Below are 14,859 nucleotides of genomic sequence, written 5' to 3' on the forward strand. Positions count from 1 at the left end.
GTTGATCCTAAAGCCTTGTATCGAAAGTCTTCCTGATGGCCCCAGTCAGGTGAGCGTGTCCCAAGAAGCATCTGCAATATGAAAAAGGATTGGATCCAATAAACAATCGTTGAAGGGGAGGCCAAGAACGGAACTTGGGTTTATGGGGAGGATTGTTGGGATGCAAACCCAATCCCACATCGGTAAAAAAAAAAAAGAAGCTAAATGCTAGCATATAAGACAATGAGTAATTCTTTCTATCACCAATTGGTTTTAAAAAAATGAAACCTCATTGTTCTTCTATGTTGGCATGGTTGGACTAGTAGTGATCCTAACATAAATCATTCTAAAATTTATTAGTTTCTGAACAACTGATTTGTATTATAGAACAACACATTTTAACAAGTATATTTTATTAGGATTTTAAAATAAATATTAATTGATTTACTATAATTTTTTATTGCAATTTGTAAAAGATACATATCTCTTATTAATCGTCTAATTTTGACAAGTTGATTAGTTTTCGAGACTTTTGAGACATTTTTTTTTGTGTAATTTGAATCTTTAACTATTGAGATTAAGGTTTCATTTTCTAATTATTTTTCTTTTAAAGTATTGGTGGATTTATTTAATAATTTCCAAAGACTTTTAAGAAAATTGCAAATATTGATTTTTAGAATTACAATTTATTTGAACTTTATTTTTCATAATTGTTGTTTATAATTTTAAAGTTCATCCGCAAATTCAGATTTAGTAGGACTAGGTAAATTAGTTTTATTATTTTGTTCTTCTTGATAAAGTGGTTTTGGAATAGAATTAGTGTAATCAAAAGTTTTTAATTTTAAAGACCTTGATTTTGAAAACAAAGGTTTTGAAGTGCCAACTTTTGGAATCGAACTCGTTGGAAATCATGATGATAAAAGAATTATAGAAGAAAATTTTATATCAACTGATTTATCACTTTGATTAATTATGTTAGAAATTTGCTTAGAAGAATCTAAAGCTTTTGGCTCAATAGCATTTTACGAATTCTAATTACATGATTGAGTAATTTCTAACCATTTAAGACTTCTATGCATATGGACCTAAGTATGATTTGTATTTGCTTCAAAAATAATTGTTCCATTTCATGGACTTGATAAACCATTTATTGGTTCTAAAGTGGTTGTCATAGTCTTATAACAAACACGATAAATTATTTACTAAAGGTTTAGTATTATCTATAAATTCTAAATTTTTAGTTTCTACAATTAAAACTAATATATTTAATATACTTTTATCAAATAATTCTACAGAAAAATTTGGATAACAATTGAAATAAATTGGTCCATTTGCAATATTCGTTTCTGCCATAACTATGGAATTTTGAAAATCTTTATGTCTTTTATCTCTGAAAATTAGGAGGATAGTAGCACCACAATACCAATTCTAAATCAAGGTTTAATAGCAATTTATACTAAATCGATATGAAGAAATTTATATTTTTGTCTATGTTATAAAATAGATTTTAACGATAACAAATTTAATTTTTATTGATTTTGACCGATATACATAGTTTGTTATGTCATTTTGATTGAGTTGCTTTGAAAATAATCAAAAGTTCCTCTTTTATATATTGTATCCATATTTGATTTTGGTATTGTCCAAACATTTAAACTTTGTTTTATGTCATCAATAGTTTCTTCGATAGAATTTATTTGATTATTATCATATTTTTGTTGTTCATTGATATTTTTATCAGAAATATATTTTTTGGGTAGTAAGGATCAAAACTTACTCGCATTTAATTAATTTTATTTTAATATTTTGTACGAAAACCTATTTGTATTATTAATGATGAACATACGGGAATCGTCTCGACGATGATTATGGTCCAGCACTGCGACTTACATTTTTATCTGCACGTCTTATACTAATCCAACCAACCAATCATATTAAAGTGTGTCAACATTTTTCCTCTTATAAATTCGTGTATATCTTTGTAAGGAAGAGGGAAGGATGATGAGAGAGAAAAGGGCTTGGGATGTTTAAGTTCAAATAAGACCACTTTGTTCTTGTGTTGCACAAATCACATTTCCGGTCTCATATTTCAAAGATTAAAACGAAACAAATAAACTTTCCATTCCTTATGTTGTTTTTTTTTTCTTTTTCTTCGAACCGCTAGTTAATAGTTAGAAGTTAGTATTATCAAGTTAGTAAAATTCATAAACGCCCAGATAATTACCCGGACATCCAATCAAAGTGACAAAACCTCTACCAAATGGACATACCACAAATTCCTTTTCTTATATAATAATTTATGTTTACCATACATAATTCATTTCGTCTTTTTATGTCATAACAACGTAGATCTTATCTTTTGTAACCACACGGATTTGTAGGTTTATGACTATATGTCTGCAATTAAATTTCTTTTGTGGCTCTTTTCTGTTGGTCATCCTTTTAGTAAAAATGTTATTGTTAAATTTAGAAATAATTGAGCTGCATTTCCAAACCTAGTCATCATGTCATTACAAAAGAAATCATCTTTACATCATATGTTGACTTTCATCATTGCATTATTAGCCAAACCAACAGAGGTACAACCTCTTATACAGAGGCAATGAATGTCAATATCATAGATATTAGCCCCAAGCTTCACCAGTGTCCCTAGCATCATCAACGATCATGGTTCCAGTCTTCTTAATTAGAAGACTTACTCAACTGAAACACAGTGTATCTACATAACTTCCTCACTCCTTTTTTCAAACTTAGCCTTTCTAATATCCCTTCTATCTCTACCTCTCTCTCCTGTTGTTCATGTTTTGATTTGTGATCACTCTTTAAAGGATCATTTGTACATGTAATAGATAAGCTCTTCTCCAACATGGAATCATATTCAACAACAGACCCACTCTTTCTTGGAAAGCTCCAATATTGTTCCTCGCTTTCACTTCCTAGTCTATTCAAAGTGGCTGTTCTTAGAGAGTATGAAGACTCGACGTTATTGTTGGGAGTTGGACAATCTGCACATGAAGATACTGGCTCAAAACCAGTGGATGATTCCTCTCTTTCATGAAGAGTTTTCATGATTAGTGTTTTGAGCAAGTTCATGATTTGAACAGCATGAATCAATGCAGTCAAAGGATCCGCCATCTGCAGGAAACACCACAAAAAATATGAATGCCCATGTCGAATTAATTTATATATATCACATGTCCTTCATTGACCACTAAAAGAAGGAGGACATGAATCAATGCAGTCAACGGATCATCTTCCATTTTATTTAAAACAGAATGAGGTTCCTGAGTCCTGACTGAATATTGATTCCACTTATATGCTTCGATTTAAGAATATGAATTTGTTGAAAGTATGTAATAAATTTAAGATTCTTTATTGAGATCGGAAGTTTGAAGTTTAAAAATCAACAACTCACACGTAAAAACTGTGAAAGGCTGAAAAGGATATGATGATAATATACCTGAGTCATGTTTGGGGCAAACACCATAGCAATGTTTCGGGCATTCATCTTGTTTTCTTTGTCAAACATCACAACATCTGCCATTAAATTGATAGCCCAGTCAAGAAGTGCAGCCTCGGTTGGAGGGAGGAATTCAGCAAGCTTCGTACACTCCTCTTCTGTATTGCAATGCATTACCTGCTGTGGGGTCAAAGTATCAAGAACACCCGTAGGAAGTTCTCTAAACCAGGCCTGAATGCCAATAAATAGATCGATCCATAATTATGATTGTTTTCATAACTAGCTAAACCGATATAACAAATGGTGGCAGGTTTACCTTGATCAAACCAGCCAAACAATGGACATCGACTCCATGAGGCACAAAGCCTCTATTAAGCTGCTTCCTAACATCCTCTTCTTGACCATTTTCCCCATTTATCCGAAATATTCCTTCTGCCTTCATCATGAAACATGTCAAGATTAATAATGGTCGCATATTTGATGATTAAACTACAAAAATAAACGCATGTTTTGGCTTACTTGAAGGCCACCTGCTGAATATAAACGATTTTGCATCATTAGAAGTATTGTCGGCACGCTGTTCCCTCTCCCATCATAGGAACATTGCATAGACTCCACTGATACTCCAAACACGCACACACTGTTTAAATACATGATATGAAACGTATGTTGAGGCATCAAGTACGACAATTGCACTAAAAATAAATGTAATATACACTAGATACAATGACTTGAATATATTTGTAGTATGTGTGTTAAAACTGGTGTATACATACGTACTTCCTCTGTTTTATAATTTGATTTTGACATACTTGAGTTGCTTATCTTCTCTTTCCTATCATTTCCGGTGTTTCTCATTTGTACATAACATGGTAGCAGATAATCTAGAAGCACATAATCTTTCTACTTTACTATTTTCTATGGCAATTTTGTTGCATGATCATGTAGTACTCTTTGTTATATGTAGAAATCTGATATGATAGTAATATCAAAGAGATTAATCTGTAATATTTCACGTTTAGTTGGATGTCTAAGTGAATAGAAAATCTCTCCGATGCGATTATGTGTTAGTTAGGCATCCATACTGCATTGAACTTATTAGAGTTTAATCGGATTGACACATAATCATTTTACTTTCTATGCAACTTTACATTAATTTTTCTTACAATGCATTGAACTCTATAATGTTCAATGAAATATATTTTTGATAATTAAACGGTTTTCTTTTTCCCATTGAAGAATTCAATAACCATTGAACTCCATATTAATTGAATGTCGACATGACATCCCACAATATAGAGTTTAATCCATATGCATTTGGATGCTCTTATAAATGATGTAATTGTGTCTTGTGTGCATGGAATCACATGAAGATTTGATATATACTTTGAAGAAACTTCCCATTGAAGCAAACAATAAACTTCCTAAAGCATGAAGATATGCTTTAAGACTAAATAATGATTTTAGATTTTCTTGATTTCCGTACTTAATTACTAATTAAAGATCTAAAAACCAAACAATAACATGTCTTTGGATCCAACTAGACCCACATGGATGAATGAAGTTCTCTTTACTCCCATAACATGTCTTTTGTTTTTTTTCGTTGATGAAAACAACCTTAGGGACAATGTGTCGTGCTCTTTTCTCATTACTAATTGCACCCTGTCCCTGCCCCATACCCGTGAAACCGAGTTGTACCAAAAGAAGAAAGACTCAAGCGGTACAAATGTACAATCATTATCTAGTCACGGAACACCGATACAACATAACTTCAAGAAACTAAATAATAAATTCCCTCAACTACTCTCTTAACCTACTTCACATTTTTTCAGCAAACAATTAATTAGTCTTTTTGGTAATGAACAAATAACAAACTAGAATCATGGGGTTCGTTTACAATTGCAATATCTAAATCCCAAAGCTTTTGGTAAATCTGGAACAACCTAAAACACGAATCATAGAGATGATTTTCTACTAAAAGAAAGTTACGGAAAGTTAATTAATACCTTGCACTTGGAACTTTGGCCGGAACTTCGGGTTGAAAAGCAAGAGGCAACCCGAGGAAGCCATTAAAACGATCAAAAGTGACATGCGAGACGTGCTGTACGTCGGTTGGACAGCCGATATCCAACGAGGAAGACACGTCTTCAGGGTCGTGGACGGCGCAGGTGAGAAGAGACTTGCGTAGGGCAGCCAACAAGAGCGATGCGATGGTGAAGTTGTGATTGGATGATTGATTATCAGCGGGACCCTGTTGTCGTGGACTGATGAATGGTGTTCTAATTGGACTGTTATTAAAGTAGGAATAGTCTTGACAATAATAAGAAATGTCGTCGTCGTCGTCGTCGTCATCATCACCTTGTTGATAATTGGATGAAGAAGAGTAGTGGAAAAAGGAAGCTTTGGGTCGGGGGACTCCACCGCAGGATTTGGATCTGAAGAGGGTCGTCATCAAGAATTTCAACGAGGAAAACTAAAAGCAAAGACGAAAGATGAAAAGGTGTTGGATAATGAAAAACGACAGCCACAACTATTCCTTGTTTCGTTTTGTATCGGTGTCACTATAGTCTATACATATGCCCCGGAGAGAGAGAGTGAGAAAGAGAGAGGAAGGTGGATGACAGTTGGAGGCATATATAGTACACTTATTTCTATTAACTAGTTTACATTCCCTAAGAATAAAATACTCTGAACAAAATTGAAGTGTTCTGTAACTTTGTTACTTCAATTTACAAACTTAATTTAACTATATTTTTTTAACTTTTAGTTATCCAATGATTAATAATAGAACTGCAAAAGTAAAACACATATCATATTGAGTAAGTATGAGTTAAAGAATAAATATGTTTTGATTGAAACTAAATTTGAAATGTCATCTAACACGCTAGCACATATTCTTTTTGACACATATGAACAATTCATATTCGTTTTGGCTTTATTTATACAATTTAAAAGTAATAGTTATGTTATTTAGAACATGGGATGAAAACACGGCCAGTTTTGAAAATCAATATGGTTTCCGCAAATTTTGATAACTAGAGTAATTTCTTTTTTCTTCAATAATTTGATCAATGTATGATAATCGGGAGAAACGTTTTAAAATTTAGGGATAAATATGGAAACAACTTATTGGAATTGTATATGATTCAATAATTCTTAGGAGGTATAATAGGAATGGCAACAGGGCGGGTTCGGGGCGGGGCATGGTTTCCCAAACCCACCCTGATATCTTTCGGGTATCTTATCGGGGCGTCCCATTGGGTTTCGGGTTTTTCCGGCGGGTTTTGGGTATCTTATCGTGTTTACAAAAATTCATAACGAAATCTTTATTCCGTTTTAGGATATACCGATGTCTTATAAAAAAAATTATAGCCTCCCTTTTAAATTAAAAATATGGCCAATCACACTTTCAAAAAAAAATATGACGAATAACTTTAATAAAATAAACTGGACGATATATTAAAAATTATTTGATTTAAATTTAGTGTAATACGTTAAAACATAAAAAACGATCATTAACACAAGATTGTTAATAACTAAAATGATTGTCCACGGTAATTATTTTATCTTTGAATGCGTATAATTAACATCAAAATGATTCGAACATATATATATATATATATATATATATATATATATATATATATATATATATATATATATATATATATATATATATATATATATATATATAATCGGAGCGGGGCGGTAATAACCCACTCCCTGCCCTAAACCCGATAACGACCAGTTACCCGACCCAAGATGATGGAGTTTCGGGTTTTCCCGTCGGGTTTGGACTTTTTTTGGGATCCCCAAGGCATAAAAAGTGTTGTATTCTAAGTATTTAGAGTAAATTACACGAATGGTCCCTATGGTTTGAGGTAATTTACACGTTTGATCACTAACTTATTTTTTTAACTCGGAAGGCCCTTACTGGTTTGTTTTTGTTGCTCTTAGTCCCTGACTTACCTATAGAAACTATTTTGCCCTTGATATTATAATTTATTTAAATAAATACACCCAACCTCACGTCCACCTCACCTTATCTTACCTTACCTATCACACCTTATTCAAATAAATTAAAAAATCAATGGCAAAATAGTTTTTTTTTAAGTAAGACATAGACCAAGCGCATAACAAAACAAACTGTAGGGACCTTTCGATTTAAAAAAAGAATAAGTTAAGGACCAAACGTGCAAATTACCCCAAACCATAGGGATCATTCATGTAATTTACTCAAGTATTTATAGTCATTCTATTTAGGGTGAGCATCAGGATCGATCGGTTACCCGATATTGTTTGGATCCTTGGAAATAACTAGGAGTAGAATCCATTCAAATGAAATTCGAATGGAATGTAAGAAAAGATGTGATTTTTGAATTGGTATAAAATTGTTTTAAAGTGGGCAAAAATTGATTTTTTAAAACAAAAAATTGAAAATATGCCCATTGGTCGGTGGATAGTGATAGTTTATTTTATTTCTTTCTTTTTATTAGTTTATTTTAGATTTTTTAGGTCTTTTTATTAGTATTGCATTGTATTTTATTTATTTTCTTTATCATGGATCGTATCGGGTACTTTATATTTTGCATGAGATATTTTGCAGGGTTTTGGAGCTTGTTGCGGTTGTGGTTTGACTGCAGTTGGGCTTGGTGGGCTTTTCGATACATTATTGGGCTTTACGGATCCATCAAAGGAAATTGGGCTTAAAAAGTTGAAGACTTGGATGAAGTGGGCTTGTGAAGATAGGTCATGGATTCGTATTTTGGGTTTGGACTATCCATATTTAAAGCTTGAAGATGATTGGCCAAATTTAAATCATGTGAGGCATGGAGGGGACCAAGGGAATCTTGGGTAGTGGAGTGGTGTAGTGGAGAAAAATAGACCAATAGCATTCCAACAACACTTGTGATGGTGGAATCTCAGTCGCGCAACACTTGCGCAGGTACCCACACAGTTGCACACTTTTAGGCATTTTGGTCATTTTGTTCACCATTTACCTTGGGGGTTGGATCTTTCAGCAAACACTTTGATTTTTCACCATTTGAGACCATTGGAGGCGATTTTTGGAGCTTGATACACACTCTTCTCATCTTTCTAAGTAATCGGTAGATTATTGATGCAAAAACACTTTGGTGATTGTTATTTTCTTGCTATGATTGGCTAGTTTCTCTATTTTGGTTAACTTTGGCTAAAACCCTTGGATATTTGTGGGTTTTTGAATGATTCATGCTTAATTATCATTTATCTTATGTTTATGATTCTAGTTCATACTTCTTATGCTTGTTTAATACTTTGATTATGAGCTTGGTACTTGAATGAGCAATTATTGGTTTATTTCTTTGGTTTAGCATTGAATCATTGAATTTACTTAGAACAAGGGCTTTATGATGGTAGAATCATCTCTAGCTTATGAATCATGACTCCTTTATGGATGTGTAAGCATTGACATCCTCTAGGAATTGGGGATTCCTTCATTCTTAAGGCTAATCAACTTCTTGGGTTCAATTGCTTCAATTGAATCCTTGATTTTGATTAAGAAGGTGTGACGTGGGCTTCCCCAACCTGATGAGAATTTTTATCGAGATTTAAAAAGCAATCATGATTTGAATGAATCAGTAATGAAAGATATGAACACCAAATGTAAATATTAATCAGCAAATTTTGTATTGAACAGAGAATTCGAATACAATACTGATTACCATAAGTAGAAAGACTCATGTCTCTACTTCTATCCTTAGCCCCTATTTATTGGAAACATGAGTGTACAAAAAATACTAAGTCTAGACATTAAGCTTCGACATAAAGTGACTTAGTAAATAAACATGCGAAATAGACAAGACAAAGCTTCGACTTTTACAACAAAATGACTCAACATTCTCCCCCTTTGTAGACAGTCGAAGTCACTCAATTAGTGAGAATGTGAGCAACTGAGTGCATTGTACTTCGTATCTCAGAGTACCAAGTGATTATTTTCTTCAGCTCCTTCTTGTCTCCATCATTGTTCTTGGTGCAGTTATTCATACGAACAATAAAGTTCGTATATTGCGAAGTTGTATATATTTCAATATCAGCAACTTGAAACAAAAATCTCTTTGCCTTTCCCCTTGTATCTTTCCCTGCGAACACCATGCCAAATGGTTTGAGACAAATTTCACCATCTGCGTATTTCATCAACTCCTGTTGTGGCTTCGTAGGTTCCATAGCAACATTAACCTTTCTTCCAGCACCTGAAGCGAGTTCTTCATCAGTTAAGGCCAAGCAATCATAGTAATTATTTATGAATATCTTGAGATGCCCTAGACCAAGTCTGAATACATCTAAATCATCCTCCTTCAGTTGGTTTTCTTCCATATCTTTCATAATTAGGGCTACTTGAATGAGATCATTAAGATTCATCAACGGAAAATCGGCAATAGAGAAATAAACGGTTTGTTGTCAGCTCGAACAACAAAGTATCGAAAGTTCTGAAGTAGATTCTCAAACATGAAATCTTTCTTGATAGCCATTACTCTTTTTATCTTTACCAAAGACCAAACTTCATCTTGATCTTTCCCAAGCACAACATGAAATCTAGTTTTCAAGTATGTGTACTTATCAGGATCTTTGAATCTTTCACTGACCTTGTACTGTGCTGTGATAAACATCATTTCGTTAATTGGGAAGTCAAGTTGGCACATGTCTGAGTTTGCAGTGGCATAGCTTTTCCTTGGCTTTTTCTCAAAGGCATACATGTGATTCCCCAACACTCTATATTCAATTGATTCGAACGAATATAACTTCGCAGGATCTCCTTTGTTCATTGTCGGAGGGCCATTTTCCCTTACACTACTAGAAAAAAGGCCTTTTACGACGCTCATTGCGCGTCGTAAAAGGCTCAGACGACGCGCAAATGCGCGTCAAGGAAGGCCCTGTCATAAAGAGAGATGACGCGCTTTTGCGCGTCGTCTAGAGACGACGCTCATTTACGACGCGCAATTACGACGCGCGTTTACGACACGCAATGCGTATCAAGGAAAGCACTGTCATAAAGAAAGACGACACGCATTCTCGTGTCGTGACCTTACGACACGCGTGTTAATGACACGCAATGCGTATCAAGAAAGCCCCTGTCAAGAAAGGTCATGTCATAAATGAAGATGACACACATTTTTGCGTATCGTAAATTTAAATGTTTAAAAAAAATATTTATATATTTATTAGTTTTTAAATTAAATTTTCATTTAATGTCTCATAATAAAAATAAAATACCATATACAAAAAATACAATACATTGCATAAAATTTAATGTCATACAATTCTATTTTCTTACAATATATAAATTAAATTTACATTGTTATTAAGAGGTTTTCCCTAACAATATAACCTAATACTACATTGCTATAATAAAGGGGCACCTTCTTGTTTCAGTAACTTGTCATTAAGGTGTCTGAAGAAGCTCTAAAACCCTTCATCATGTCTCTTAGCTTCAATATCAATCCCAACTCTTTATCAAGAACAACACGGAAATCCTACACAATAATCATGTCAGTTGTACAATATCAATATCAACTAATTAATAATACACATGGTATGTATAAAAGTGGAATCAACCATATTCAAATCAATATCAACTAATCAATAATCATGTCAGTTGTACAATATTAACTAATCAATAATCAATATCAACTAAACCACAACACAACTAACACAAAGATATTAGCCACTTTTTTTGCATCAGAAAACAAAATGAACTTAACAAACCTGCAAATCAAGAGAAGTCATGAATGACCCTATATAAACTCTAAAAAAAGAAAGCAAGTAAAGTTAACAGATTAGATAAAGTACTAGACAAAAAAATACAAGAGTGAATTATTATAAATAAGAATAGAAGGAGCACCAATTTCATCCAAAACTTCCTGAACCTATATGTATCATCAAATTACCAAATTACCCATAAACTATTTAAAATAAATTAAAATTTTGTGATTTCCTTTTTGTAAATTAAAAAGTGAAAGGACCAAATGTGTAATTCCGGAAAATTAAAATTACAGGGACCATAAATGTAATTTATGCATACCTCCCAAAAGAGCTTAACTGTCCAGCTTCCTTTAGTGTAACCACCAGTGTACCCGTGTGTTATTCCTCAAATCATCAACATCAAATGTCATGGTTTCCACCAGAAAGAAGCTTTTTTTTAATATTAAAAACTTTAGTTGATTTAATTAAAAAAATTAAGATAAATCAATTTAAGCAATACTTAATACCTGATTAAATTCACTGGCATTAAACAATTTCAATCAAGATGGGGATATAAGATATGTTAATCCTCTATAAAACGCATTTGAAAGTGGCAATACCTGTAAATAATTAGTGGCATCAAATATAGCAAATTTTGTTTCTTTTTCCGAAATGAAAGGGTAAAAAGGTCATTTTAGAGAGATGATTATACCTGTCGGTTAAGTTTATAATCTACCATAGCATATATATACTGCAACTTATTATCATTTGTGACAATGACATCTTTACCCCCAGTTTTAAGTTAAACAACATGTCGTTTTCCAGATAACTCTTCATTAACTGTAAAATCTAGACACATATCCTTCACATCACTATCATAATGCTGCAATAATATATCAAGAAAAGAAGAATGAATTATAAAGTTTGGGATCTAATGCTGACATCTCATCAATAAAGCTGTAACGACCTAGAAGCTTTTGTACAAAAACATGGGAGAAAGAATAATCTAGTAATTACTAATTAGTAAAAAGTAAATACCACTTAATTCCATCAGATGTGGCTATTGCAATATCTAAGTTTTGTGCAGTGAAAACTGAAACAGTGTAACCTCAAAACTCAAAAGTCCCTGGATTCTATAAATAATTAGATAGTAATTACTAATTAGCATGCATATATATACAATAAAGCTAAATCAATCAATAGTAATAGTAGTTGAGGTTTACCGAGTTATTTCAGCATGCCACAGTGGTAATATTGGTGCTTGACATACTAAAAGAGTTACACCAGTAGGAACAGGGGAACAACAGGAACTGGAACATTGGAATACAACCTATAGGATCTTCTGTTTCCACCTTAAACTTGTCATTGTCGCTTTTGATTCGAACAAATTGAAGCTTTATATGATTGGAGAAGGAGCTAAAGGAGAATGAACCTTCAAATATGTTATGACTAAAATCAATGTACTCACAAAAAATGTTTGAAGAAATATCAAACAACTTAAGAGATGTTGTTACTAAGATCCAATTCACCGAGATTCTTCGACTCACAGAACCCTGTCAAACGACAAAAATAAAAATAAAAAAATATGCGTAAGCCATAAAACTCAAAAGGTAATTAAGTTATAAAAGATTAACCTTCAAGAAATATATTACTTGTATTTTCATGGTCATACAAGTTCAAAAAGATTAAGCATCAAGGAAAGGACCAAAGGTAATGTTACAAAATACTCACTAAAATGAAATGTGCATGCTTTAGATATATAACTTACCATGATTTGATAATGAGCCATTAAGATTATTGTGAGCGAATGGGACAGCTCTTAGGGAAGATAATGCATGTATTGCTGAAGGGATGCTCCCAACAAGACTGTTAGAACTCAAATCCAAGACCTCAAGATGGTGGAAAGATGCAAAAGCTGGATGACAACAAGAGAGTGTTACAAGTCATGTATTATTGACGATTGAAGCTAGATAAGGTCCCACCTCTGTAATATTTAGCTGTTTAGTTGCAGCATCAACAAGCCTTGATTCACTCCCCCCTAAAAGTTACAAAAAGAAATATAAAAAACAAACATTTTTCAGAAACTGTTTAATCTAGAAAAGGGTTTTGTGTATACTAAAGTTGTGCAACATAAACCAGCAAGAGAATCAAGATACTTTTTCCCATTTATGTCATACACATATGAACCCTATCATAACAAGAATCAAACCTTTTTCACAATAGACATAGAATATACAAAATTCCAATACTTATAAATGTTAATAATCTTTACCTCAGATTTATCTATTACCAATGGATGCAATTCATCAGGCTGCCATCTAGCAGTGAAAGGAGCCAACATGTCATGTCCCTTATACCTAATATTGGAATAGAAGCAATCAGAAAATGATTTTTTAAAAGAAATCCAATATTTTGAGGCATAGTATTAAAGATGCATTGCTATAACATACCCCTTACGATCAACTGCAGAATCATCAGTTTGTACAGCTTCTATACTAGTCCACCTCACCATCACACTTCTAGAACCTCCAACATTTTTTCTATGTGAACCAATCTATAACATATAACATCTTATTAAATTCAAATCATTAGAGTTGTAATCATAAAGCCTGTTTTCATCTGAGTGTCAGTAACTACAAGTCACATGAAGCAATGGAAAAAAAAGTAAGTGGAAAATACGCTATGAATTATGAAAACAAACAAGTTATAAACTTTCATACTTTTGCAATGCTAAAAATTTAATAGCTTCTCTATTTATTTAGATAAACAGGTCCCGTGCCCCAAGGAAATTTCAATGTTTCATAAGCTATTAGGTTTAATTATGATGGAGAATATAAATCTAGCCGATATCATATTAGCAGAATACTAATTTTAACAAGGATCATATATAGTTCAATAACATATATTCTTGATTTAATTCATGTATTAAACTGATTTTGATTCTGATTGTGTGCATGAATGGGAGGAATAACTAATAAGAGGGCCTAACCTATGATGCAGCCCTTCGAAATAGATTAGTCATCTTCTCCTATATTTTAGTGAAAAAGCTCCAAGAATCAAGTGAATGTTAAAAAAAATCAATATTGATATCCCTTTTGTACGCCCTTAAAACTTGATAGAGACAGAAACTTGATAGAGATAGAAAGGGAGTCAACATGGAGAAAGAGAGTATGTCGATTGTCGATCATGTGGTGTGATGTTTATAGTTGGCTTTTAATAATCGAAATCAGATAAAGATCGGATCGGAGATGTTGAGTTTCATCCTATTGAGCAACTCGGTTTCATGGGAGTCGCATATTAGGTAACAGGGAGAAGAACGATGGTAAGCACAACATACCTTTGTGTAACCAGAAGAGAAGAATCGAACCCGTCAATCGGATGTTGGTGATGTTGTGTTTGTTCACATATAACAAATTTACCCCCACATCCAACACTTTGAGAATAAACAATATTGAACCAATTAACGAACCTTAGAGAGTTTATCGCCACCAAGATGATGCAGATGGACGAAAAAAACCAGAATCCTTTTTTCTTGATTGAGAAGATGAAGTTGAGGGATGAATGAGAAGTCGTGTTCCCCTAATTTGCTGAATGGATGAAGAAATAGGACCAAGGATAGAAGCAAAACTAGACTAGGGTTTGTAATGTGGGGAGTCATTGTAGATGGAGTAGGGTAGAGGTGAAGAGGAGTGAGCGGGGTA

At 33.1% G+C, this 14,859-nt stretch overlaps 1 pseudogene; it reads right to left on the reverse strand.

The window, feature by feature from the left end:
• Positions 1 to 2,465: 2,465 nt before the first annotated feature.
• LOC111901959 (rho GTPase-activating protein 3-like) lies at positions 2,466 to 6,052 on the reverse strand (annotated as a pseudogene).
• Positions 6,053 to 14,859: the final 8,807 nt, after the last annotated feature.

This window comes from Lactuca sativa, chromosome 4 (genome assembly GCF_002870075.4).
Source record: "Lactuca sativa cultivar Salinas chromosome 4, Lsat_Salinas_v11, whole genome shotgun sequence".
Lineage (NCBI taxonomy): Eukaryota > Viridiplantae > Streptophyta > Magnoliopsida > Asterales > Asteraceae > Lactuca > Lactuca sativa.